Source organism: Heterocephalus glaber, unplaced genomic scaffold, assembly GCF_053883595.1.
Source record: "Heterocephalus glaber isolate CG9 unplaced genomic scaffold, H.glaber_assembly_v1.0 deba00001600, whole genome shotgun sequence".
Lineage (NCBI taxonomy): Eukaryota > Metazoa > Chordata > Mammalia > Rodentia > Bathyergidae > Heterocephalus > Heterocephalus glaber.
Window position 1 is genome coordinate 44,464,392 of NW_028258372.1, and position 27,590 is coordinate 44,491,981.

Genomic DNA, 27,590 nt, shown 5'->3' on the forward strand with positions numbered 1-27,590 from the left:
CTGCAGCCCCACATAGGAAGAGCCAGGGCAAGGGCCCATTTCTCCCCTCTGCAGTCTCAGTGTGCTTGCAGGAGACTCTACAGTAACATGTGCAGAAACATTTTCCTGGCAAACAGAAGGCCACCCTCCCACAAAAATATCCGGCCCTTTCCAAGGCTTCTGAGCAAGTCCAGACAGAGAAGGGAGGTTGTGAAACTTAGGACACCTCTTCCTCCACCACCGTGCTCAGTAGGGGAGTGAAAAATGGGAAAGGAGTCTGCTTAAAACAACGAATCCTGGCAGGCTTCCTCTCCCTTTCCAGCATCCCAGGATTCAGCATCAGCAAAACATGTCCTGTCAGGTTCTGATGTGGAGACAGAAAGAGAAGGAATTCCAGCTATGTGCAAAGAGGGGGCTCTAAGATTCCCAGTCTCCTGGTTACACACAGGCCTTCTTACTGGTCCCTAGGAGTAGGGGAAAGACTTAAGGATCCCGGGCTGCAGAGGAAAGAAGTGAAAGAATAGGGTGTGTGAGAAACAGACCTATGTAGATGCTTGGAGAAATGAGAAGTCGAGCCTACAGCTCCTGTTCATTTTTGAATTTCTGCTAATTATCTGGCAGAGAGGGCAGCTCTGGGGCAGCTGCTTTCCAGCAAATGGATCCAGCTCTCCAGACTGGATTGATAACACAAAGGCTGCTATTCTCCTAACTTCCCTCATTGTAACAGAAGAAATGGGAGTAGCTCGTCTTTGTTAAGGGCAGAGCCAGCAAAAATGGGATCATATGTAGTTGTGAGATTTAGGTCAAAAAATGAAGCTACTGGCAATGAAGTCTTCATATCTGAAGAGTTTTTCATCTTTCTTCTGTCTTGTCTGATCCTTTTAGGAGGCAGTAGAATGGGAATAAGCTACACTTTCTTTGCCTCCTTTCTCCATTTCTTAATTTAACAATCACTTATTCAGCATCCAGTGTGTAGACTCCTGTAATTGGAATGAGAAAGGGGAGAAGGGAAACTAGTAAGAGCCGTTTGACTCCAATTCAGGTGATTCTATCCACGGTCGCCACTAACACAACAGTAATGGGAATAGGTGGGAATGGCCACATTTGAGGCACAGTGAGATGGCTGGATTGGTGAGTTTTGATGCCAAGTAACATGTGGAAGATAAAGGAGAAAGAAGAATCGGTGACTCCTAAACCTTGGGCTTGAGCATCTGAGCGAAAGGGGACCATGTAGAGATAGCAGGAGCACAAGGGTGGTGGGGAGAGGGAGTTTCTCGGGGGCCTGGGGAGATGTGATGAATGACCAATGTCCAAATACATGTATCTGTTGTGCCCAGATCGCAAAGTCCCCAAAGACCATCAAGGAGCCGATTCTGATGTAAACACACGAGGGTTGTTTATTCAAGCTTGAGCAGGGGCACTCAATCGTCACCGACGCAGCGGATCAGGATTGAGAGCCCCGAATTTCAAATCAGCAGGGTTTTTATTGTGGCTACTGCAAGGTTTGGGGATGTTCCATTTAGCAGTTACATGATTGGTTGATATTTAGCAAGCATGGGGGATTGAGGGGTGGCTGCATGTAGAGTTTATGGGAAAAAGGAACAATCAGCACATTGACAGAATGTTCTATAGATAATGGGCCCGGGAGCATCTGTTTTCTGGGCAGACAGAGGATTGAGTTAGGAGCTGTGTCTTTTTATCTGTTGTCCCACAGCAAGGACATTTTATCATTATTTTATGGGCACAAAGGAGACTAGGGGAATAGTTGACTTCAGTGAAGTGGAATTTATGTCAAGGCCACCTCACTGTCTTATTTTAAGATGGAGTCAAACTTTAAAATGGAGTTAGTTAGGTCTCACATATCGAAGAGAGAGTTGAAGAAATGGGTCACTTGGGTAGAATGAAGATCTAGTTTAAAGACATGAATTGGGGACCACTGAATGCAAGCAGTTCATTGAGGAGAAAGGAAGGGTTGAAGGAGCTCTACACATCTTTTAATCCCATAAAGGGATAAGAAGACCCCAGTGAAAATCCCACCGTGCTCAGATTCCTAAGAAAGAGGCCGAATTAGTGGGGAAAATCCCATTAAGTCACAAAGGCAGGCTTAGCTGTCCCAGACAGCCAGTGCCTTTCAGTAAGAGGCAAACTGAGCCCCCGGGAGATCCAGCTATCCATAGCTTCCCTTTCCACTCTGCCACATCCAACAGCCATGCAGGACCTTTCAAAGAGAGACTTTCACCCAGAGCATGGCAAGGAAGCTTCACAAGCAAGGCTCAACCGAGCAGTGCTGGCCCCCTCCGCTTCCCCAGAACGAGTTCACAGGGTGAGGATGCAGCAGAAAGATTCAATACTTTTTCAAGAGTGTTTTTAAAGGAAAGCTGACCTGAGCCTACCAAGAACCCTAACATCTTCCCAATGCTCCCCCACCCCAGGGGGAGTCCGTGTGGCCACTCCACAAGAGCCCCCCGCCAGCATTCATCAGGAGGGCATAGGATTTCTGCAGATACTTTCTGAAAGAAGCCCATTAGCAAGGAAGGGAAGGAAATGGCAGGGGCAGCCAAGCCAAGAGAAGGGGAGGGCGGGCTCAGCGCAGCCAGGCCAGGTGGGCGCGGGCTGATGGAGTTATGAACCACTTCAATCCCTGACATTTAGATGTCAGACCAAGCACACCCTTTAGGCCTTGAGATTTGTTTGCTCTTGGCTGAGAGAGTTTTTCGGCTTCCAAAAAAGGGGAGAAGAAACAAGAAATCAGAAGCAAAGCTCCAAAGTCTTATTAGTAATGACACATAAATTCTTCTATCACTGGAAAAGTGCCAGAAACATACTTCCCCAAAACATCTCTGCCCACAGCAGAAACCTGATTTTCAGTCACCAGGAGGAGGCTTTCCCAGCAATGGCCACTAGAACACTGACTAATAGAAGAGAAAACAAATCCACCTGCAGGGCTGACTCCAAGCCGTCATCCCCACTTCTAGCCAAATGAAAAAGTTCACTGTGGCAGGAGGATCCCAAGTTCAAGCCCAGCGAGACCCCTGCCTCAAGTTTTATGAAAAATTTTTAAACGGCTGGGGATGTAGCTCAGACCCAAGGCCTTGGGCTCGGTCTCCAGTGCTGCAAAGAAACAAGATTTCACCACGAAGGGGGCCAGCATTTTCTTCTTTTTTACTTTTATTTTTATTAGTATATGCTTGCTATGCACAATGAGTACATTAATTTTGGGGAGATGGTATAAGTACATATCCCATTTTAATCCTTTTTTCTTCCCCTTCCCCTTTCCCCCTTCTCCTCCCATTCACAGACCCCTTCCCATTTGCAAGAGGTCCACCTCCCTGTCTCCTATCTTTCATTTTGTTCTTTGCATCATTCACAATCTGGGTTTCTCATACCAGAGGAACCAAGTGATACTTAAGCTTGTGTGTCTGATGCATTTCACTTAGCATTATGCTCTCAAAGTGCATCCACTTTCTTACAAATGGCTCAAATGTATCCCTCTTTATCGCTCACCCAGCATTTTCTAAGTATAGGGGCATAAGAGGAATAAAATAATTTTTCTTTTATTTTCCTTCTCTTATTTTTGAATTCTTAATAAAAATAGTTTTAATTTTGCATTTTTTTCTCTTTTAGATTTCGCAAAATACCACTTTTAAAAATCAAGCATTTGATTAGTCAAGTTCCACTGGAGGTTTTATAAGAACCACCGAAAGTGCCACCCAACCTTGAAGGCAGCAGACCCCAGGGACACCCTTAGACGAACATAAGAAACCAGCCGAACCCAAGAAACCAGCCGTTACCAGGAAGGTTTTGGTTTTTGTACCGGAGCTGGAACTCGGAACTCAGGATCTGTGCTTTCGAGGCAGGCACAGTGCCACTGAGCTACATCCCCAGCCCAGCTCTGGGAGGCTTTACAGGTCAGAACCGATAGAAAACCATTCCTGAGCATGTGGTGCTTTACAGTTACAGAGGCTCCCTGATCATCCTGGCAACAGCTCGGTGAGCTCCCGCAGCTGTGAAGAAAATGAGGGCCCACAACCGAGAGGAACCCGAGCATGAGAAAGCCGGAGCTAGAACCAACATGTAGACCTCCTGCATGGGATCAAGCCAGTTCTCAGCTTCCAGGCACTGAAGAAAGAACCGGGATCCTGCCCGATGGTTCGGGACACGGGTCGCGAAGCACAGATGGCCGCGGAGCATTTCCGTACTGGAAACACGCCGTCTGCTAACTATTCTCTACGGGGCAGCTGGCCCTTCTCCCTTGCTTCGCTCAGTGTAAGCCACCTTGCTCCCCACTGCTGATTCCCCATCCAGGCACCACAAATGCCCCAAGACATCAGAAACCGGGAGAGCCCACAGTTCCGGCCCCAGCTGATCAGCCCCATACTTCCACGAAGGGCTTGGACTCCACGTCTTCTTGTCGCCTGGTCCCTGGGTCACAGACTGCACACAGACCAGTGCTTCCAAACTCGCAGGACAGCTGAGGACCTTGTTAACGTGCGGCTGGGATTCAGCGGGCCTCCAGCGGGCCTGATGCGCTGCATTCCCATTCCCAGCAAGATCCGGGCACTGGCTCCTGGCTGGAGCTCACACTGAGTAGCAAGGGTGTAAAAAAATTATGAAAATTACATTTCTCGGTGCTTCTCAAGATGTCCCTGGCAAGTCCTCACAAGGTACTTTGGGGGGTGATTTGAAAGACAAGGAGGACACCCAGACAAGTTCTGCATACCTGCTTCAACCAGATGGCTGTTTTCCATTTCTAGAAATTGGAATCCATCATAAAGATCTCATTTGATAAAAAGAAGCCCCTTATTTTTACAAGTTTGAGAGCTGCTACTTAAATCTGACAACCTCACTTTGTAGAAGAGGAGCTTGAGAGTAAGTGAGAGGGCACTGCAAGCCCCAGCCTGGCCCCTCCTTCCCCTCTGCCCCTTGGCCACCTCAGCGACGCCATGCCTCAGTGGTTTCTCCTCTTTGCCTCGGGGTCAGCATCCAACCACGGCCCAGCGCTCCCTGCCCAGAGGCGGGCGGGCTCCTCAGAGCTCCCGCCCTCTCTAACGGACAAGTCAGGGCAGCCAGTGGAGGAGGGGACAAGCTCCCTCAGAGCACAGTGGCAGTAGGGAGCGTTCCCAGAGGCAGGGCTGGGGTTGGCGGCCAAGCCCTTCCCCGGACGGGCAGGCAGGCAGGCAGGCATGTGCTCGCAAGACCTCAGAATTCCTCATCTCCAAGGAGGGGCCGAGTGACTCACAGGCACTGGCAGACAGTTTACTGCAAGCTGATTTGCAGATGGCAAGCTAGGGCAGCTGCAGGGCTCTGCTCCACAGGAAGGTTAGCATTGGTAGGAGCCAAGTGGGGGTGAGGGGAGGCACAGGCGGCAAGGGAAAACCCATGAAGAACGTGCCTAACACAAGCCCGAGGACGGGAGAGACCATACCTCCTCTGACTTTGAGACTGGGCTGGGGGCTATTTGAGAATCTACAGTATAGAGAGCTTGTAAAGAAGCCACTAATACACTGGAAACAATAAAAGAGCAGGTAATTAAAAACCCGACTGAGAGATTCAAAATGTGGCAGGCACAGGTCAGAGCAAAAGACAGCACCGAGGGCCAGGGTATCTTGGGAAAAACCTGGAAGGCCAGACCAGAGCAGGGAATGAGGGGAGCGAGGTGGCAGAGGAAACTGAGGCTTGGATGCTGACCCATGTGGTCAGAGGAACCAGGGGAGCCGGTCAATAGCACCCAGGAGGTGCAACATGAATTAAACCTCCAGGAAAGCTCGAGAGGGTGTGGCTGGCTTGGGCTGAGACTCCTCCTAGCAGAGCCTACCCAGTGCACTCACAGGCGGTCTGCACTTTTCCACAGGGCCTGTCTAATTTCCTGCACCATGGGGCAACACCAAGAATCCTGCTAGGATTTAAGCAACAGGAGAGCTCTACGCTGCACAGCACGGTAGTTCTGAGCCAACAGGGTTGCATGTTAGAAAATCGATTCCCATTCATTGCTTCTGGCTCCGGCTAGAGCTTTTCCATCCAAGGACAGATTTACCCAGAGAACAGAATCAAATCAGCCAACAGATCAAGAAAGGCACCAGCCCCAGGGATTCAGGGAGGAAAAGTGTTTCCTTAGAATCCACTGCGCTGATAAACAAAGAAGAAATCTATCACCACTTCTCTCCTCTACACTTCTACCTCTTGTCTGACCCAAACCAAAGAGTAAGAATGAGCTGTGTTAAAATTTCCTTCGGAACTCACAGTCTTCCCAGTTGTACATCTCTGCCCTAGGTGAGTCTTAGTGAAATCCACCTTTCCAAGATGGCCTGCTCAGTCTGTAACCCTAAGAATGGAATGGCCAAGCCTTCTGTGCCCTTCCCTGCTCCATCCTGACCCCATGGAATGAGTGTCACCTGGCCCTGTGTGTGCTTGAGCCCTCAGCAAGCCTGCATCCTTCACGTCCCTTAGGATTCCCAGAAGCTGTAAACAGCATGTCACAGTGTCCTGTCTTATGACCCTAGCCTCTGTGTGACCCATCTTAGCATTACACATTTTCCTTCCGTCCTCAAGCAACCAGATTTTGACTCTTCCCAAAGTCTACCTACAACCTTCCGAGGAGCTAAAGTTCTACACTAAAAACCAATTCTAACAAGAATTGGAAGAACTGGCCTTGGTACCTACCTTCCCTAGCCTCATCATTTGGCAAATGAGAAAAACTAAGATCCACAGATGTGAAGCCACTTGTCCCAGGATCATGTAGACACCTGTAGTGGTCACAAGCTAAATGCCGGTCTACCGATTCCCAGCCCACGGGGAGCTTGAATCACCTGTGACAAGATGGAATTATTGTCCAAGACCCTACCTGGCCACTGGGTCATCCTGTCCTTGGGCCATTTGCAAGTAAAGACAGGCACCTGCTGACCAATGGCCCATAAAGGATGCTGGAAGCGGGAAGGAAATGGGCCTTCGTTAGCTGTTTTATTTTAGTGCACTACATTCTAAAGCATCAGCCAGGGATGAATACAGCAGCAACCTAGTGGCACACTCATACTACCCAGTCACCTCGAAAAGGAAGGTTCGGCATGGCGAAGGGAAGCCTGTGTAAACTGCTTCGTTAAAGAGTGAAATGGCAAAGCAGGGCTTATCAACTCCCCAGTTGTATCTTGCAACAACTGTGTGATTAATTCAGCCATCCCCTGCCCCTTCTCGTCAGACGTTCAAGTCACTCTTGTCTGCAAAGTTGTGGTCCAGCCCCAAGCAGCAGAAATCCCATGCTTGCACCTCTTCAGTTCTGCTGGAAGAAGTCTGTGGGTCTGGCAGACAGTTTGGATCAAAGTGAGCACCGGGCTGGGAGCCCAGGGCACCTGGATTTGTTATTCACCAAGTGACCTTGAGCAAGTGGGTTCACATCTGCATTGCACCCGCATGGGAGAGAAGTAAACAAAATAGACCTCCCAGGTGCCTCTCCACGCTGAGGATACCAACACTACTTTTCCGCTTCCATGTGCAGCAGGATGAGAGAAGGGGAAGCAGCTACTGGACATCCACTAAGCCAAGCACCATGGTATCACGTTGACTCCAGCTGCGGACACAGTGGTCGGAGCTGAGCAGGAATGGGCCAGTGACAACGCAGCTGGGGTTCACACTGCTGCTCTGACTCCAAACCCTTACTCTGCACCACCCCCACTGTTTTCGGTGAAAGATGAGCTTGTGTTACTGAGGGGGGGCAGGGGTGTTGAGAGAGACAGGCGGGGACACAAATTCAAAAGCCAGTGCAGTAAGAGAGGTTAAGAGAATGAGTGGGACCTGAAGGGACGCAGTGAGCTGGTTTCCTTCCCAAGGGCCAGAGTTCAAGTCCAGCAGAGGCAGTGAGCAAGCAGTGCGAGCCCTGCACTGCCATACTTTTCTCCTCTTGTTTTTTATGACAAGAGACTGAAATCCAGAGTTTAATGTGACACTGTCTAACTTTCATCAGTGTCACATTATTCACAGAAACTTTAACATCATACAAGTCCAAAACTGGGAGCCTGAGCCAGATGACACACGTGGCCCCTGGTTCCCGGACTCCAGTCATTTAGAATAACCCGAAGCACAGCAGTGGCAGAGAGAGGCAGGACACTGCTTCGGACCCTGGGAAGTCACCTCTGGGCTTCCTTTTTAGGGAAAGTGGATTCTTGGCAATGCTCAGAGCTGGGGTGCTGCGGTCCAGCCCCCCACCCCACCCCACCCTGAGTTGCTGGTGCTCACAGCAGCATTTCTCCTCTCAGCTGGGGACTGAGGGCCAGGAGCCAGACAAGCTCCACCACCGCCGGCAAGACAGAGCCCGGCTCCACCTCAGGGTTAACGTCTGCTTGATGAATGCTTTCAAACTTTCCTTCCTTTCAGTGACATATTTTGTCACAAAAAAGAAACGGGGATTAGAGGAGAATCGCAGTGTGAATTACAACTACAGAGTCAAGGCTGTCCTCAGGGAAGCCCGGGGAGTATTTAACCCTGGTGAACGACACTCCACTCCACCACCTTTTTCTAATAAGCAGCAAATCATTGGGGGGGGGGGGCTTGGTTGAAAACTAGTTCTACCCCTATAGTTAAATCCAATTATACCATAATTATAGGGAGTCGGTACACATCAGAGCTTAGCCGGAAAGGAATAGGAACACGACAGCTCTTCAAAACGCTGGCCAGAGGTAAACCTGTAATTTCACTACTGTTGTCCTGGTGGAGACTTCATGGGAAAGAAGGCCCGCTGCTATGGATTTCCATCTGAGGACAACCCAGACAACACCAGTGACCTGGCTCTCTGGTTTCAGATAGGAGTAGGAAGTGTCTGTTATTTCCTCCCAGATGGGCCAGAAAACAAGGATAGGCTCATATAGAAGTAAGCACTAGGGCTGGGGATTTAGCTCAGTGGTTCCAGCGCCTGCCTCACAAGCACAAGGTCCCAAGTTCGCTCCCTGGTGCCAAAAAAAAAAAAAAAAAAACGAAGTATGCACTAGATTTACTCAGGAAAAAAAAAGAATCTCTCACTTTTAAATATTTACTACTCCCTACTTAAAATAATTTTTCTGGAGTCAGGGTAGGAAGGGAATGCCCCAATTTAAAATGCTCTAGTTTAGAAACTACAAGGCGACATTTAGAAGTGCCTCTCGTTCGATGCAGAAGGTCTGCTTATTTCTCCATTTTCCACTCTCACACAAACCTTCCGTGCTCAGACTCTGGGAATGGTATTATTTCTGTTGGATACAATAGAAGCAGAGGGGCTCTACTAAGGCTTGGAGGCTTGACCTACCTATGCGCTATGTTAGAACTGGGCCTTCCCTCTCTCAGCCAAACCCTTCCCAACCGTCTTCAAGACAACTGAAGTCTCCTCAGAGGGGGCGTCAGGAGTGGCGTTCACCAGGGTTAAATACTCCCCGGGCTTCCCTGAGGACAGCCTTAACTCTGTAGCTGTAATTCACACTGCGATTCTCCTCTAATCCCCGTGTCTTTTTTGTGACAAAATATGTCACTGAAAGGAAGGAAAGTTTGAAAGCATTCATCAAGCAGACGTTAACCCTGAGGTGGAGCAGGGCTCTGTGACAGGTTCTGTGGGAGAACCTGGAAGGGTAATGGCACAGGGATGGCGGAAGGCCAGGCCCGAGGAGTCAGAAACCGCTTCTCCAGGGAGATCCCGATGAATACTGTTCTGTTACCTAACCAATGACTCAACCTCTGTTTCCTCACCTGTAAAAAGTCTGCACCACGAGGATTACAAGAGCAAGATGTGAGGACAACTTTGGCAGAAAAACTGTCGGAGTAGCGCTGATGCACAGTGCCGAACTCTGCCGAGCGGGGGGGACGGCTCAGCCCCGTGGCCGGGAACCGCCCAGGCCCCACACGAGGAGAAGCTTTGTGGAGGAGGCCTCCAAAGGTCGGCTTCCGGAAGGCAGTAGTGCTTTGAGGTGGGCCAGCTTTAGAAAACATTCCAAATGGGAGAAAGAAAAGACCACGCAGGCAGCGTCTGCGAGCCCCCACGTCTGGGGAACGGTGCAGGCGGGACTGGGGTTAGGGATAGGCCCCAGGGGCATCCAGCACCCACAGCCACCTGCGCCCCAGCTGGGGAGAGCCTCTGAGGAAGCAGACCCGGTAGGGAGTCCTGGGAGGCCTGGGCACCTCCTGCTCTCCGGAAGCAGCAGAGGGGAAGGCGCTAGGGCGTGCGTAAAGACCAGTCGGTGGAGGACGCGTTTCTACCCTCACCGGGCCAGTTCTAGCTACCAAAATGTGCTGGGGGATGGCGCATTGCTCCCTGAGGTGCTAACAGCCAGCCACACAAGCTAGCAATAGCCAGCTGCCGCCCCGGACTGAAGAACACAGGGCCAGGCCCTGCAGGACCTGGTCCCCCACAGAGCCCGGGCCGGCCAGCGTCCAGCGTCCGGGGAGCTGGTGGATCCACGGACACATGAGGCAGTTGTGCAGCTGCTGCTCCACTGCGCGCTCTCCAGACACCGCTGTGGGTCCCTCTCTCAGGCGAGGAAGCCTGGATGGGGTCCGGGCTGTTGCCCAAGCACCTGGGGAGGGCCCCAGCCCCCAGGGACCTCGGGCCCCACGCCCCACCCAGTTCATTCCGCTCCCGGGAAAATGATCCTCGCTCCTCCCTGTCCCCAGCTTCAAATGGCGCTAAACAGATTCCCACCCTTGGGAAGCCCACGCCAGCCGCCAGCCGCCAGCCAGGGCCGCGCCCGTTCCTCAAGCCCAGTACTGTCTCGAGCTGGCCCTGCCGCTCCTGCAGTGCCAGGCGGCTTCACTGCTCGCTGCTCGGAACTGCCGACTCAGCGCCAAGGCCGCCTCTGCAGGCCGGACTCGGCGGGCGGAGGGCGAGGCAGAGCAGCTGGCCTGCCTGCCCTGCCCTGCCCTGACAGCCGGGCTCTGCTCTGGCCCCAGAAGCCTTCCCCAGCTGAGAACCTGGTGGTCTGCTCTGTGCAAGTGCGCGCGAGGCCGAGCCTGGCTGCGGTTCCCCTGCAGCAGCTCGGGGAGACCCTGCGCACCAGGCCTCGCAGCCCAGCCGAGCCTCTTTCCGCCTCGCCCACTTTGCCCATGGCGTCCCCGTCCAGGAGGCGCGCCTGCCAGGGTCTCTGGCATTGTCCCTAAAATTCTCACACACACACTGCACCCCGGGCGAGCCAGGCAGCCCATGCCTCGCAGCCTCGGCCCTGCACCTACCGCAGGCCGTTTCTCCCCACGGACACCAGCCCTCTCTTGCTGCCTTTCCTCCTGTTTAGCAGATTCGCACTGGCATCGCATGAAACACGAAAGCCAGCCGGGCGGCAGCCAGGGAGATTGCCCAACCTGATTCCCCGCTGAGGTGCCTCCAGCAGAGGCCGGCTGGGAGAGCTGCTTCCCTGCTCCCCTCCCAGGCAGGGTGGGCTCCCCCTCCGCACCCCGGCTCGGACCTCCCAGGCGGTGAATCCTGCACTTTCCTGCCTTTTACCCAGCAAGTCGGCCCTGCCCCTGTCGCCCTTCCCGCCCGGAATGCAGTCTTTCTGCCTCCACAGGCTGTCACCGAATTTCCAAACTCTGTGGTCCCGCGCCTCCCCCCCACCGCTCCCACCGTGGACTGTGTCATCCATTCTCCCCAGCACTTGGCAGCGCGTCTGCTACCAAGTAGTTGCTCAACAAACGTTAAGTGAGGACATGAATGAACAAAGGATGCCACTGTCCTCTGCGTCCTCTAATGTTCCAAACCCTGAGGCCAGGGTGCAGACTCCCCTCCCGCCCCAGTGTTTCTGGGCCTCCCCTGATGCTTTCTCACATGAAATGCTCTGGCAGGAATGCAGAGAATGCGTCCCAAGCCAGGAGCAGTGGTACACAACTATCATTCCAGCCCTCCGGGAGGCTGAGGCAGGGGATGACAAGTTTGAACCCAGCCAGAGCAAGTGAGTGACTTATGGAGACCGAGACCATGTCAGAATAAAAAATAGAAAGGGCTGGGGATGTAGCTCAGTGTGAAGGTCCTGGGCTCGATCCCCAGCACTGAACAGACAGAAGAGAATGTGCCCCACCTTTTAGCTTTCCGAAAGTTGTAGTGTTTGCATGTTAATTCAGAAATAAAATCCCTACCAAGCATGGAGAGAGAAGTCCCCAAGCCCGACTTGGAGGTGGTGTGGGGCTGCATGAGAGCTGATGGATGCAGGCCGTGGGCAGAGGTCTGCCCGGGACACCCCACTTTGCACCCAGGGAGCTGAGGGCCCTGGCTCCGTCTGCTGTAGGTGGGCCCCACCAGGGTGGGGAGGAGACACAACAGGGCAAGGTGCAAAGACTGAGCCCCAGCAGAGACGGGGACGGGCCGAGGTCCAGCCCCCAAGGCCGGAGTGGGCCTGGCTGTCACTCCTCACCGCGTATGATGGCCAGGTGGGCTCCGAAGACGTGGGGTAGAGAGACCCCCAGTCTGGGCCAGGCCGCCCACCTCCTCACTGCCCCCGTCGGTCCCCAGCACTGTCCACAAAGCTCGCTGAGCACCTGCCTCGCGTCTCCTGCTCGCACCAGGAGCCCAGGGCGTCCCAGAGAAGCCGCTCCATCCGTGCAGGAGGAGAGCGGGATGCGCTCCACAGTCCAGGCGCTCGGGCAGCTCCCAGGGGCCCAGCCGCGAAGAGCTGAACCCCAGGCCCACGCAGAGCCAAGTGTCCTGGGCAGGGGCCCTCCCGGGAGCGACTCTGCGCCTGGGGCTGCGGGGGCCCCAGAGTCCACACCGCGGCCTGTGTCAGCCCTGGTCTGCTTTGAGGAAGGTGCCCGTCTGTGCAGGGCCTGCTGACACCCCAGGAGACTGCCACTGCTTCCGTCCCTCAGGGCCACCAAGAAGGAGCAGCGACCTTCACTGACCAACACCCTAGACAGCCCCGGGGCCCACCCGCCTCTCTCATCACTTCTCGGACTAAGGTCTCAGTTCCCAACCCTCCCCAAGGTGACCCGCTTCTCCTAGCTGCTTGCTTTTCCTCACTGTCAGGTTTCACTTTTCAGGGTGATAGTCTCTCTGCATCTAATAGCCAGCGGTAGGCTCGGTAGGGAGCAGGGCCATCACCTCCCTCATTTTCTGTCCATGTTTCTAATAATGCAACCAGACAGGTGCACATTTAGCAGCCATATCACACCATGTAGTCCCTTGAAGCCCAGCATAGGCTCCAACCCTAATTTCTGTGTTGTGCTTTTCTACCTCTGCTGCCACTAACCCCATCTCCCCCGTGACCTTGTGTGGTTCCTTCTGGGCCCCAGGGCAGAACCTTGCCAGTGGCAGAACTCGCAGGCCCACCTGAGGGTCCAAAGCCTAACTGGGAAGCGCCCCAGGGAGAAGGCCTCTGCTCACACCCACAGGCAGCCGAGGGGCCCTCCAGGCCAAGCCCCAGGTCCCAGCTTCCTCTCCCAGGGTCCCCAAGCGCCCATGCCGGGCCCAGCACAAATGGATCCTGGGCCCACAGCCCGGCAGGGGCCTCTCCCAGCGGGGTGGGACTTGCAACGAGGGAGGGAGGGTCACCTGAGACAGCCCAGGCCTCAGAGCCGAAGACTGGGCCCAGCCGGGCCGGGAGGGAGGGACCCAATGTCCGCGCCCGCCAACCCCTCGGGGAACACAGGGGCCGTGGCCTGCTGGATGCCTGGCCTTTCCTCTGGTCAGGCGGAGCAGTGGCCCCTTCACCTGCACACAGGGGGAGGTCCTGAAGCCCGGAGGGAGGAGGAGGGCCTGCAGGGCGTCTTTGGCCCTTCCCGGCCTTCTTAGCATGAGGCACTCACTTCAGAGTGGGCTGACTGCCTCTGAGCCCACAGGCTTCCGGCCACTCGTTCCCTGCTCCAAGGGTTCCCTGCCACAAAGGAGGCCACGGACCCAGCCAGCATACTCCAGCCTGCCCTACCCTTGGGCAGCCTCATCTCAGAGCCTTCTGCCCAGGCACCGTGCCTCTTCAGCTCAGGGCGCCTCGCTCGCCTTTCAGGGCCATCCCTGCTTTTGCTCCAGCCCCGTCACGCCAGCCGCTATGGCTGCATCTGGGGATGGCAGGACGGGGCTCCTGGCCTGGTCAGCCTGAGGGACAGCCAGGAAGTGAATGAGAGAGCGAATGGCCGAATGGACACTGCAGCGCCAAAGTGGAGAGGCAGGGCAGGGAGGCGCGGGCTCAGGAGGTGCCTGTGGCTCCCCTCGCTTCTCTCTCCTCAGTACTGAAAGGGGCCGGGACCTGGGAGAGACAGCGGAGCTGAACGGTGCATGCCAGGCCCAGTGGAGCCGGCCATCCTGGCTGGGGACAGAGCCTGATGGGGGCAGCAGACCCGGCCGATCTTGACCCCACACGGGCTGCGTGCTGTAGGCAGGAAAGCGCCCTCCCTGCCTCTGTCCCCAGCCTGCATGGCGCGAGCTACTGGCCAGCTGGTCTGCAAAGCTTTAGCAGGCGGAGATGTGCTGTGAGGCGGTGGGACAGGCCTGGCCCTTACTTCCCTCCTGCCGTGGGGATCCTGGTCCTCTTTTAGCACAGCACAGGGATTCGCCTCGAGGGCAGTAGGCAGGCTCCTAGGCCGGTCGCTGCCCTCCAGGGGCCCTCGGGTGGCAGAGGACAGGCGAGGAGGCCAGAGGGCAGGGCGGGGGGAGCTGAGTGGCCGGGTGAGGCAGTCGAGGGTTTTGGCTGACCTGACCTGATTCCCTGTCTCTCCCCAACTCCCCTCTCACTGGCAGCCTCTCCCCAACCCTAAGGAGCAGAGGGGACACAGGCTTAAAACCCCTCGGGTCTTGAAATCCCTTGTTTCCCACAAGGAAAGAAGCACATTCACTCTGTGCCAGGAGCCAGGTCCAGCCTCAGCCGGCACCCGCAGACCTCGGTCCACTCCTGAAACTCAGTGTGCAGAGCAAGGCTAGCTCGGAGGGACGCTGGGTCCTGCTGCCCACGTAGGCGTGTGTGAGAGGACACACAGCACACACACATGCACGAAACCAGCCTCGCCGAGCCAAGAGAAGACTCATACATTGCCTTCCCTCCGCCCCAGGTTTCTGAGCCCAAAGCCTTCAGGTGCGAGCTCAAGTGACCTGCAGCGTCTGCCCCATCTTGGGGTGACAACGAGCCCTGCCCTCCTTTTCCCTGTGTTTCCAGGAAAATTGGAGGGTGTGGGCAGTGTGCACCATCCAGGCCCCCAGGGGTGCGGCTCTGCGGGGCGGAGCCTGCACCAGGCCTCTCTCCATTGGCTGGACTGGGCAGGTAACCAGAAGCTGCCCTGCGAGGTGCATAAATAAAGAGTGAAACTAGCACCACCTCCTTGAATGGGCTGCTCCCTCTTCTCCCTCCTGAGGAAAAACCAGTTTGTTTCTTTTATTGTCTGTCGCCAACCTTGCCTCTAAAAACTCAACTAAACCCCGGCCGTGCTCCTCGTGCTTCCTTCCCAGCTGCCTTTAGCTCCTCTCCTCTACGCCACTTGCCCCTGCTTTCCTGTCCTCCTTCCTCGGAGGGAGAACCGCACTGCTCAGGACCTGCCCTGGGGTCCCCAGGAGCCGCTGCTGACCCCAAAGGCCTGTGCAGGGCACCCCGTACAGTAAGTGTGCTGGTCTCTCTCCCTCCTCAGGCCTCCTCAGGACAGCGACAGACCCCTCCAAGCCTGGACATTCTTCTGTTCCTCTCACGTGCATGACTCTTTAGCCATGTCTCTGCTCCGCATTATCACTACAACAAAAAGCGATTTCTTATTTCACATCAAACGCAAAGCTGGGCCCTGATATCTGGAGGTTCAGAGATGCGTACGTACAGGTGAGTCTGAAATCTCTGGATTTGGGGGCTTTGTCAAACGAGAGCCAAGTACCTAGATCAGGAGGCTCACGGGCCGGAAAAGAAGAGTGGAAAGAGCCCTTTTCACCGGAAGTCAGCCAACAACTTCCTTTGAGGCTAAAGTAGCTGAACCTGCGGCATTTTAACCAAATCCCAGCCACTCCGTGTCGTCCTGAGGATGCCCAGGACCCCAGCGGTGAACTGTGGTAATAATGGGCATTGGCATGGTGAGGTGCGTGCTGAGCAGACCAGAACCAGGGTCATACTTCTGTCTGGTTTCGGGAGAGTTCCTGCCCTGGAGGAACAGGGGCGGCTTTCAGTGCTGGGGTGCAGGGTGCAGCTCTCACAGGGAATTCAGGAGCTGCTGCCATTCTTTGGTTCTCACATCCAAGTTGGTTGGATTCGGACAACATGAGGCACGGTTCCCAGGCGGCTGGGGGCAGAGAGCAGCCACAGTGTAGCCCAACGCGTGCGTGGTGTGTTCAGCAGCCCCACTGGCCCCCATGCACGGCCAAGTCAGAGGCTGTGGCGGGAGAAGAGCCTTACACCCCGTGGGGGCGGGCGGCTCAGAGGGTGGGGAGTGCTGCAGGGCTGCCACGTGCCTCTCCTGTGTCCGCCGGTGGCACCCACAGGTCTGTAGGGTGGGGCAAGGCTGCGGGCAGGGTCTGCCGCCTCTCCTGAGCTTGCTGCCGTCAGGGCCACGTGCACGGCCGGAGCACGTGGCCTGCAGGGGAAGGGCCACATGCGCCCGGGCTCTGCTCACGGAGGTGAGGAAGCCAGGAAACCCACACCGTATGTGTGTGTCGGTGAGAAGTGGCCTTCTTGCTTTGCAAGTTGAACTGAAATACAAACAGAAGGGGAAGCAGACCTATCATTGCCCCCTCCCTGCCGTTGTTTATCAGAGCCAACAGGCAGGCCTCCTTCCTCCTGTTGACCAAGCAGTGGGTCCCAGGCAGGGCAGGGAGATTATGCAGGCTAGGCCACTCCCAAGCAGGGCACGCTTCTCTCCCAGTTGGGAACGCTGAGTATTCCACAGAAGGCCGAGCAGGAGAGGACGAACTGAACTTCTTCCTCTCGGCGCCCAGATCTCTGGCCCTTGACAACCCCTGCGTTCACCCTGACAAGATCCTCACGTCCAGAATGAAGACAGTGGCTCAGCAGCACCTGGAGACTCCAGGCCTTTGTTTAAGGGCCTTCTCAGTGAGGCCCCAGGCCCTGGTGCTGGCAGTGGGAGGAGGAGCTGTGCAGGTAGATAGGTTCTCCCTCCCTGCTTCAGGTCAGAACAAGCCCCAGGAAGCAAAGATTCCAAACAACAAGGTGGATCGGCCTGCACCCACCCAGTCTGCATGTTGGTGCTGAGAGCAGCCTTTTATGGGGCTTACACTGAGCCTTGGGCATGTCTGAACATGGTGGGCAGGGAAGCAGCCAGGGTGCAGGGCCTCTTCTGAGGGCTGGCGGGTACTTTTTTAAGAGGTCAGAGCCCTCTGAGGGTTTGTGTCCTCCTTGCTGGGCTCAGGCTCTGGAAGCCAGGCTGGATGCTCCCTGTCTCTCCTCAGTCCCCATCCCCATGCCCAGGGGAGAAGCAGTCGTGCCACTTCCAGGCAGACTTGTGGAAGGACACCGGGCTGCTGGGGGCTGCTGTCCTAGTAAACCTCCCCATCCTGTCCACCCCCAGGACCGGCCTCAGCTCCTTGCCCACCGCTTGCTTCCTGGTCCCTCGCTGGCACACAGGCCTGCACGGTGCTACCTGGGCCCTCACACGGGGGCAGGCAGCCAGCACAAGGAGGACACAGGCGCACCTGGGGGGCAGCTGCTTTGTGGTGTGAAACGGCCCAGAGTGCCTGGCTCCACAGCCCCCTCCACACCTCTCCACAAAGCCTCTCTGTGACCCAGGGGCTGGGGCGTCTTGGGGCTGGGCTCCCCGCAGGCCCTGGAGGATGTGACCCTTCGGAAGGAGTACAATCGTCCAGGTCCTCAGCTTCTCCAAGGCTGTGATTGGAGGCCCTGAAGGCCTTGGCCAGAGCCCAGGCCCGCGTGCTGGGGCCTGGTTGCCACTCAGAGCAGCCCCTGAGAAGACTGTCCCTGGACAATCCACGTGTTCTCTTGTCCTTCATTCCACCGGAGTCTGTCTGCTGCCACCAGACTTCAGTGGAGTGAAGCTCAGGAGCCGTGGAGCTGCCACATTGGGGCCACCGCAGCAGCAGCAGCAGCAGTGAGTCTCTGTGCCCTGGGTGTGAGTGCCCCTGAGGAGCGTGGTCACTGGCAGACATCTGGGACACAGGGTTTCTGCAGAGCACGGAGCTGGGCCGGCCTGGAAGAACACCACAGGCGGGAACCACTTAGTCGCTTTTCTAAACTGAGGCTGTGGAAGTGTGTTTCTGTAACATGTGAGCACTAAAAGTTGCCCGTCTGCCATAAAATTCCTCTGCCTCTGTGCTTCAGGCTGGGATGTGCCCTCCCCCGAGTGCTTAGATCCCAGGCAGGAGCCGGAAGAATCAGCACCTGCTCCCTCTGTCTTTGGGGTCCCCAGACTGGTGCTGGGGACTCTGTTTGCAATCAGCAAAGAACCCTGCTGCCCTCCGACTTCCCACAGTGCCAGCAAGACCTACAGAAAGGGGTAAAAAACTCTATTCAGACTTTAAAACCCCATTTATACTGTAATAAAATAAATGTAAATAAGATTTAAGTGAAGGCAGATTGCAGATATTTCAGATGCTGTTCGAGATAGATCTCAGAACATGGATGTAAATTCTGCAAAGGTTAATGCAGTTAAACATATTTGACACATAAAAATGTCAGACCCAACATTAATCATTCGCCAGTTGTAATTGCCTTTATATGGGTCTCTTCTTCCCGAGACATATGCTTGAAACACCAGGCTCAGTAGAAATCTGGGAAGAAAAAAACAAATAATACTTCTCAGCTGTCAAGGCCTATGATTTGCTTTGATAGATTTAGCGCTGATTTCAGTGGCTTTGTACTCCTGTGATTGGTATTTTTTTTAACTGCACATCTTCCCTTTAGGGAGGGAGAAGGCATGGGACAGAAGAGGCCTTGAGTCCAAAAGAAGTGGTCTCTGGGGAAGGACACACCTTGCGAAGCCTGTAGTTAACTGCTCCCCTCCCCCAGGCAAGGGCTCTCCCTCAGGGAGCCAGTCTGGCCCAAGAGGCCAGCAGTAACAAGGCCTGGCCCGTGGGGCCACAGAAAACCAACTTTGCCTCCAGAATGTGCCCCAGGCAGCCAAATTCGGCGGACCCCCAAGGCCGAGTGCATTTCTCTAAGGAGCCTACTATAAAGGCAGCCAGCTTTGGAGATGGACTCCTACCCTGTGCTCCCACCAGGCCTGAACCAGTGACCAGGGGAGCAGAAGCAGGAGCGGGGAGCGGCCTCTCCCAGCCTACCCTGGGGAAAGGAAGAAGTCCACAGGCTGAGGTGGGAAACAGGCAGGATGCTCTTGTCTCCTAAATGCCTGCCTTCTTCCAGATAGTGCGGATTTAAAGCCCAGTCCCTGTCCCCCACCCATTCACGCTGAACCTCAAAAAGGGATTAGGAAGCCAAGCCACAGGCATGTTTCAAGAACTGCTTGCTCTGGAAATTACTGTAGAACTGCTCCCCTTGCAAGGTGCTGAAGGAAGCCCTGGGGTGGGAACCAGAGGCTCAGGGACACAGGGTGTGACCTTTCCCTTAGCAGCGTGGTTTGAGCCTCCTGCCCCAAGCGGCCTGCCGGGCAGTCAGCAGCACGGAGAGCCAGAGCCCAGTGAGCTGCCCATCCATCCCCATCCACCCTGCCCTGCTGCCCCCCAACCACACTGCAAAGCTCGGCTCCTGAAGCACAGCACAGAGAAAATGGTTCAATCAACATTCCTGTGCAACAGCAGCAACAAAAAATAATATTGCCCTGCTTTCTACATTCACGATCTTTTATTGAGTCGAAAGGCAAATATCATTGAGTCAGACCTGAATAGACAAACACATACAGCAGTTGGTAATGTAATATTTTGTGCTAATGGTGTACACTGTAGATACAACCCAAGAGGAGTAAATTACAATGCTATCAATAATACATCACATCTGGGCTCTGGTTTCCCACTACAGCAGAAAGCGTGCGCTGGCAAAGGCTCTCCGAATATTAAAAGCCACACATGCAACGGGACAGGGTGCAGAAAGCAGGAACTCTGCACCACTGTGTTCTGCGTTTGTCATACAGGCCTTTCGTGGGGAAGGAGCCCCACTTCCACTTCTAAATCGGGCACTAGAGGAAGACATCCCACTCATATGCACAGCAGGGCTCTGCAGGAGAACGACCTACAGGCAGGGCACTGGTCTCCTGCTGTGTGGAGTGCTGCGTCCGTGTGGGGCCCCCAGCCTATGTTAGTCGTCAGGGGTGTCCAGGCCCCCCATGACACTGCCCCAAGGGCTCCAGGGAGCCCCGGTGCAGGAGGCAGTGTCCTGGAAAGACTGCGTGTCTCATCCTCCTCCTGATCCCAGCCTCCGTGTGTGGGACCTTGCAAAAGAGGAGGGGAGGGAGGGAGGGAGCTCCCCACCTGGATGAGACACGAGAGACATACTTTGGAATTTAAAATGTTCCAGCTACTAAAATCCTGTTACTGCACCCAGTCGCGCTCGCTCCTCCCCAGGAGAAGCCTGGGAGGGCCACTGTTTGAGAATCGGGAGGAAGTACGTCTACCAGGCCAGTCCGAACGTGGACAAAGTCGGTAACATCTGCAGGATGGCTAGTGGGTGCCGTGGCCTCGCGCTGGCCTCTAACACGCCCGACTCCGAAACAGGAGGGCTGGAGGCGCCGGCCCTTCCTGTCTCCGCTTTTCAATCAGACCCTGAATGAAGAGAGCTCAGTGGGGAGGGTGGCTCGAGGGGTCCCTTGGGCAAAACGGAGGGTTGCAGACAGCAGATCCAGGATGAAAATCTCGGTCAGACAGAAATAGGAGCTTCCAAAATTGCAGACCTGAGCTGGCTTTCTGGACAGAGACACCGATGCATCAAAGGGAAAAAATGTGAGAAAAGACCTTTCGTCTGGAGACCAGCAGCAGCGTCTGAAGGCTTGCCACAGCCCCCCTCCCTCCTCCCTGCAATCCCTCACCGCCCTTTCCATCCCTCCCTTTTCCCGGCCCCTGTCAAAGAGCGGAGGCGAGTGGGACATCTGGTGGAGGGTAGGGGGATTGCACCCGCATTGCACACGTTCGCTACCAGAGCCCAGGAGGCGCTGGGGCGACGGGAAATAGAAGGCAGGCGTCTCCCCAGAAGAACTGGTATCGAAGTGGACCTTGGGGTAGACAGCGACCTAGATTTCCCCTGTGCTCAACTGTTTTTGAGAAGAGACTGGTGGCTATGATTAAGTGTAAGTAGAGAAAACATAGTCACACTGAGACAACCTTCAGGTGGGATCCTACGGAAACGGAGCAGCAGGGGAAGTCGCCCCAGGCAGTCTGCAGACAGGAAGCTCCCCCTGCAGGAGCCAGCCAGGGCCGCCCTGGTGAGGAGGGGTCACATCAGCCCGGCGCCTGTCTGATTCAGCCGTGGGTCTCCGTGCCACCGCTCAACCTCTCTGAGACCTCATTTTCTTAGCTGTCCACTAGAAATAATGGTAATAAGGCAACCACTCACCGAGAGCCGGGCACTGTGTGCTTTGTGTATATTAAACCATTGACTGCTTCCGGCCATTATATAGTCTGATTGATGTTTCAGTTCTGTGGATGAGAGAGGGTAACAGACGGGTCAACGTCACAGAGCTTGTCAGTGGCAGAGCTTGACTCTCCCTGGCTCTGGGCCCCACACTTGGGCCCGTTGCCCTACCCTGTCGCTTAACGTTGCTGAGAGGCTTAGACAAGGTGCTGTGGTTTGGATCTGCGGTGCCCCCCAAAGACAGCCTGGGACATTCCTGGGAGGTAATGGCACCCTTAGGAGAGGGCCAGGCGGAAGGAAGCTGAGTTACTGGGATGTGCCCTTGAGGGGATACTGGGACACTCCCCTTCCTGCCTCTCTGCTTCCCAAGTGCCATGAGGTGGTCAGTTTCACTCCAACATGGGCTCCCTCCGTGATGTTTCTGCCTTTCCATGGGACCAAAAGCAACTCAGACAACTGACCACAGACTGAACCTCTGAAACCATAAGCCAAAATAAAACTGTCCTCCGGGTAAGCTGATTTTCCTCGGGGTTTTTTGTTGTTGTTTGGGGGTCTTTTTGTCACAATAACAGAAAGCTGGCACGGTGCAAGCAGAGGAGTTAGCAAATGCCTAGAGATTCTATGCACACAGAAGTGTTATTTATTATTACAATCTCACTATCAGGTCAGGGTGTTGAGAAGCTTCCCTAGTGTTTGCCCTCCCAGAACAAGGGACCAGAGGCACATTACATTTGCCTTTGGAAACCCAGCATTACATTTGCCTTAGCTTGGAGAACAGCTACCTCCCACTCACATCATTTTAGATAAGTTTTCATTTTTTGGCTTTACAGTCAGTGTGTGTGTCATAGTGTAGGAGCCTTGAGAGTTTTTCTTTCTTTAAAAAAATAAGCATGGCATAAATCAGAAATAAATAACATTCTTCCCAGGGTAAGTGACATTTCTAATGTTTACTCTAGTTTTCCAGGACAGGTAGAAAATACTGGTGGGAAAAAAAGGAAAATGTTGAAGAGCTAATAAAAACAAAAAAGGTTTCAAGTGCTCAGGAGAAGCAGAACAAATGAGGAAAATAATAAAGCAAGAAACAGTACCCAGGCCAAGGGGGAGGCTGTGGTGGCAGTGCCAGAGCTCGTGGGACACTGTCCTGCTGAGCTCGCCGAGGAGAGCTTCCGGTGGAAGCCCTGCCCCGGCCTCTGCATCCCTGCAAAGCATCCCAGAGGTGGGCAGCCTGACGCCCTGAGTGTCGTCTCCAGGCTGGGCTCAGTCCCAGGTCTTTTGCACATGACAGCAGGGGTGGGCTATCCCACTCAGACCGCTCTGTCGCCTGGCTGCGTAGCAGCCCCTGCAGGTATCCGGTGACTGTAAAGTGGAGAGTGGTGGCTGGTGAATGCGCACCTGGGAATTGCCAGCGATAGAAAGTTCTCGGGACAAGGAGCAGACCAAAGGAGAAACTAAAATGCCACAGAATGAGTTCCTCTTCTCATTCCCTCACCCCACGACTATCTGCTGAAAGAACACCTCGAATGAAGGAAGGGCCCCTTTCCATAATAGAGTAGTATCAACTACGTTCATTGCTGCGACGCTATGGCGCACGGCATTATAACCCAGCTGTTGGCGGCATCACCCTGAGAACCCACCGCACCCCCTTGGCCCCTGAAGCCTGGCCCTTAGCCGAGCTGCTCTATCTACTGCAATTAGATCCAAGCTCCTTCCTTTCTGAGTCCAACTCGTGCCAGAAATGGCAAACACTTTCCTACACCCCTCCTAGGGGCCTCTGTTATAGACTCCCTGCCGCCTGAAGACCAGTTCTGGACATTGTTAGACACTCATGAACTGGCGGCTCTCCGATGGGCTCAGAGCTGCCTGGGAATCTTGTAGTGCAGGTGGGGCCCAAGAGCCAGCGTTTTAACAGGCTCCAAGCTCTGCCTCAGTCGTGCCTGGGCCATGCTGGGATTCAGAACCCGGTTTCTCCTCTTTGCTCTTCCCCTCAGCACAACAGGAAGCCAGAGTTCGCCACCCCACATATGCCAGTTTGGCACAGGGCTTATTTGGAGCTGAAGGCCCTTGAGAAACAACAGATGCATGAAAAGTCCCTTTCCCCTCCCCTCATTGCCTAAAATGGAGCCTAAAGTTCCCTCATGAAGGTAGCAGGGCCTCCATTGGGAAAGGTGCCCCTGTCCAACTCCAGGGAAAGAACCACTCCGGGAAGGGCTCTGATCGCCTGATGACTCCTGTGGCACGAGGCCAGTGAACCACCCTCTGCAGCCGCGCACCTCCGGCCTCCCACCCACAGCTCAGCCTCACCCGAGGCCCAGCCCCTCGGTCCCTGCCCACCCTCTTCTCCACACTTTGTTCCGAGGGCGTAGAAGCCCCAAATTCTAATTTCCAACTTTAGTCACGTTCACTTGTGGGTGACTGTGCATGTTAAGTCTAATGTTTCTCCTCTCTGCTGAATGCCTTTTTATCACTTGGCTTTGTGCTCCCCACTTACTGAACCTAAGAGGGCACAGGAAGTTTCCTTTTGATTTTGTTTGCTTTTCTTTTGTTTTCTGTTTCCTACAACACAGAGAAAATGAAAGATAGCAGGACCAGGGGAGCTGAGGCAAGGCTATGAGGTCATAGCCTTGATATTACAAAATGCAGAGGACCCGGCTGGACAAAGTAGAGGTCCAGCCCCGAAGGGTGAGGCAAGCATCTGTGCATTCAGAACCAAGCGCAGAACCACCCATGGGTCCGAAAACAGGCATTAACAGACTCGGAGGAGCCGGTGAGTTAGAAAGTCAGGTGAGGTGCTGGATGAAAGATGCCTCCTCAGCAAGAAAAAGCAAGAGGAGCCCAGAGTCCGCCTTGCTGGAGGCGAGCATGCTCCCAGTCAGGACCCTCCAGGTTTCCCATCAGGGTCCAGACAGCTCAAAGCCTGCAGGGGGCAGGGCAGGGGCTGTGTCAGAGTGCATGGGAGGGACAGCAACGGGGCAGCGATGGACGGCAGACTGGCACAGCTCCACTACCTCTCTCCAACTCACACTCTTGTCCGAAGATGTACCTTAATACTGAATTTTTATTGAGAAGACATTTGCCTCGTCTGATCTGAACCCACAGCGTAGCTGCATGCAAAATAAGAGGTTAGAAAGCACCTATTTTGTACCTTCTCTCTACCTCCAGAAGCAAAGCATCCTATTTTGTATTCATGTTCTCTGTTCTCGATAAACTGTCAGGTCCCTCTGCCAGATTTTTATGGATAATTAGAAGGTTGCAAGAAGCAGATGTTATGAAACTATCTGTGACTAGTCCTTAATGGTGGATGACAAGAACTCAGCACCATTTCTTAATTACACCAGATGCAGTGAAAGGCATAGAGAAACAGAAAGAGAGCTTGTCAAAGCCTGACAAGATATCTAATGGTTAATCACCCACGTGAACCTGAGCATTTCCTCACTGTGTGATTCAGAACACAGGGCCCAGCTCTCTGTGGCTGAACAATTCTATCAGTTGTGTGTTCGCCAGTGTGGCTTTGTTTCAGGTTTTGATAATTGAAATACGAGTCCCTGGATAAAACAGATAGCTTTTCCCTCTAAATCTCCCCCAACAAGAAAATTTGCATCTTATTAAATAGAGAGACAGTGTTGTGACCCCAGGTCCTAATCAGACCTATGAAAGGGAGATCCAGTGCTTTGGGAAACTGTGTTCTTGGCCCAGGAAGATGTGACCACAACCAATATTTTGAGAAGTTGCCCTGCACCTAGCAGTACGCAGGTTCTCCACACACGTCCTTCATGCAAGGCTCACCACAGTTCTGAGAAGTAGGAGGACATTTCAATTAATCCCTTCTTGCTGGAGAGGAATAGTTAGAATACTAACAATGATAATAAAATAATAGCTGCTACCAGAACTGACAGTCATTAGGTACTTGCTATGTCCACATGTTGTGCTCTGCATATCACCCCATTAAGCAGCGCTGTTGCCATAATTATTTTTATTTCCACTTAGCAGAAGAGGAAACTAAGGTAGCAAGAAATTAAGGAACGCATTCAAGTGATTTTAGGTGGTAAAGACAGAATTCCAAATTAGAGTGCCTCGTCCTAAATATAGCTTGTCTAACTCCTGAACTGTGTGAGCTGCCTGCTCTAACAAGATGATAGCAATGGGCTGAATTGGGTTTCTCCAAATTCACTTGTTGGTGTCCCAAACTCTGGTGCCTGAGAATATGATAGAATGCAGAGACAAGGCCCCTCAAGCAATGATTAAGTTCAGTGCAGCCTTATAAGCAGACCCCAATCCGGCTGTGACTATATTTTTAGTAAGATTAGGACACAGCACGTCCAGAGAAGATCATGTGAGGTGGAGAGATGACAGCCACCCAAAGCCCAGGAGAGAGGCTTTAGAAGAAGCCAAGCCTGATAACAGCTTGATGTTGGACTTCAGCCTCCAGGGCTGGGAGAAGATACAGTTCTGCTGCTTAATCCACCCAGTCCCTGGTGCTTTGTTATGGCCACCTGGCCAGGAGTAAATCCAGCGATCTTGTCTGAATTCCCCATTTCTGTGCCCTCCAGGTCTCGAGCTGCAGCCTGGAGCACTTCCCATGGCAGCCCCTCCTCCCGGGTGTTGGTCTTCAACAAGCCTGCCCGTGGGCCTTCCCCGAAGGTGCTTCCTTCCCTGGCCACACTGCACTCCTCCTGCCCACTCTCCCGCCTTTCCTTCTGCCCTTCTCCAAGGACAAGGAAGGCCCAGCTCAGAAACAGAAGAGGGCAGCCGTGGGGCAGAGCGAGGGTTAAATCATTGGGAAACTACAGGGTGATGCTTCCCTCCAACTCATAAAACACCTTCCCATTAGCCCACAATTATTTATGACCCTATTTATATGTACATGTACACAGTGCTGAACAAACGTACATTCATCACTGCTCGTGAATTCCAGCGGATGAGGCACTTTGCTAGGTGCTGAGTTACAAGGCTAAAGACAAAAACACATCCACTCTTCTTGAGTATATAGTATAAAGAAAACAGTAATCAAATCAATGCAGTATTTATTAAAATTGTAATTTAAAACAAAACTAGACACTTGAAGGGAACAAACAGAGCTCCTTGGACCTGCTATAAACCCTTTGGTTTTCCAGTCAAAAATGAGGCGAACACTCAGGGGACAGCCTACCAACCTCAAGGCAAACCAAGCTATGAATAAGCTGGGTTTCCCAGAGCTAAGTTTTGTGAGCAGAATGAAACAGCAGAGGTGGTACATGCTGGAAGAGAGAAAAGTAAAGAACTGAAGACAAATGTTAGCAGCTTCTTGGTTTTGCCTGGGGCCAAGCTGGGCTATTCCACACTCTAGGGCAGCAGTGAGTCCATTAGCATTTTCCAAGTTGCTGCTGTGACAAAAAGAGGTAGTTAAAGCATCAGGCTCAATAGAAAAATGGAAATGTAATTTCTAAATGAAAACTCCCTCTGTGGCAGTATCAGGAAGGTTTCCTTGGACAGACACACACCCAGGAATAACTAGACAATGAAAGAGGATCTAGGGGACAGTCCCCAGCCTCCTCCTGCACTGCTGGGGTCCACCTCATCTGCACCCTAGAAGCAGGTCGCCTAGGAAAGGAGTGGAAAAAGAAGGATCCTCTAGACCCTCTCTCAGGCTCGGAAGACCCCCCCCGGGGCCCCCCGGCTTCTGTGAGTGTGCTATTGGATGCTCTGAGCTGAGCGCTCTCCAGGCCTTGGGAAACATGCTGGCACAAACCAGCTCCTCATCCCTGAGTGGCCTGAACTCTGCCACCACGAGGTCCGTGGGCTGGGGATGCTGCCCTCATCCACGTCCTACTAAGATGAGTCAAGGAAGGATCAAGAGCTGCTATGTGGACCACCTCAGTGTCAGACCCACTTGTCCCTGTCCCCGGAGAGTGACAGCAGCCCTGTCCTCCTGCCGACTGGGGTAAGTCACTCTAGCCACAAGGGCATCTCCTCTTCCTGCTTGCTGGTCCCTGGGCACAAGGAACCTGATGTGTAAAGCAGTAATAGTTTATTATTCAGCGGGACTCCTGGGATGTCCCTTGGCAAGGCTCCTACACAGGCCGAGCCCAGAGATGTGGGCATGAAAAAGCATGTGCTCCCCAGGGGTTCACTGGGATCCAGGCTCGGGTTTCCATCATTTGGCTCCCATGAGTATGAATTCTACCTGCTAGCTAGTAGCATTGCCTAAAATCTTTATTTCAAGCATACATTGTACCATATGCACCCAGAGGT

The 27,590-nt window shown here is 53.8% G+C and overlaps 2 long non-coding RNA genes across 10 annotated transcripts in view; one reads left to right on the plus strand and one right to left on the minus strand.

The window, feature by feature from the left end:
• Positions 1-11,508, minus strand: part of LOC101718406 (uncharacterized) — a 51,558-nt gene extending 40,050 nt beyond the window's left edge. For 3 of the 9 annotated variants that reach the window (XR_015444277.1, XR_015444273.1, XR_015444271.1), the window contains exon 1: positions 1-11,505. This is a non-coding gene — a long non-coding RNA (uncharacterized LOC101718406). The other 6 variants (XR_015444279.1, XR_015444278.1, XR_015444281.1 and 3 more) reach the window with 4 other exon arrangements.
• A 3,584-nt stretch (positions 11,509-15,092) lies between these two features.
• On the plus strand, positions 15,093-21,876 carry LOC110345345 (uncharacterized). Its single transcript, XR_002388632.2, has 2 exons — positions 15,093-18,339; positions 18,747-21,876. It is a non-coding gene; the product is annotated as an uncharacterized LOC110345345 (long non-coding RNA).
• Positions 21,877-27,590: the final 5,714 nt, after the last annotated feature.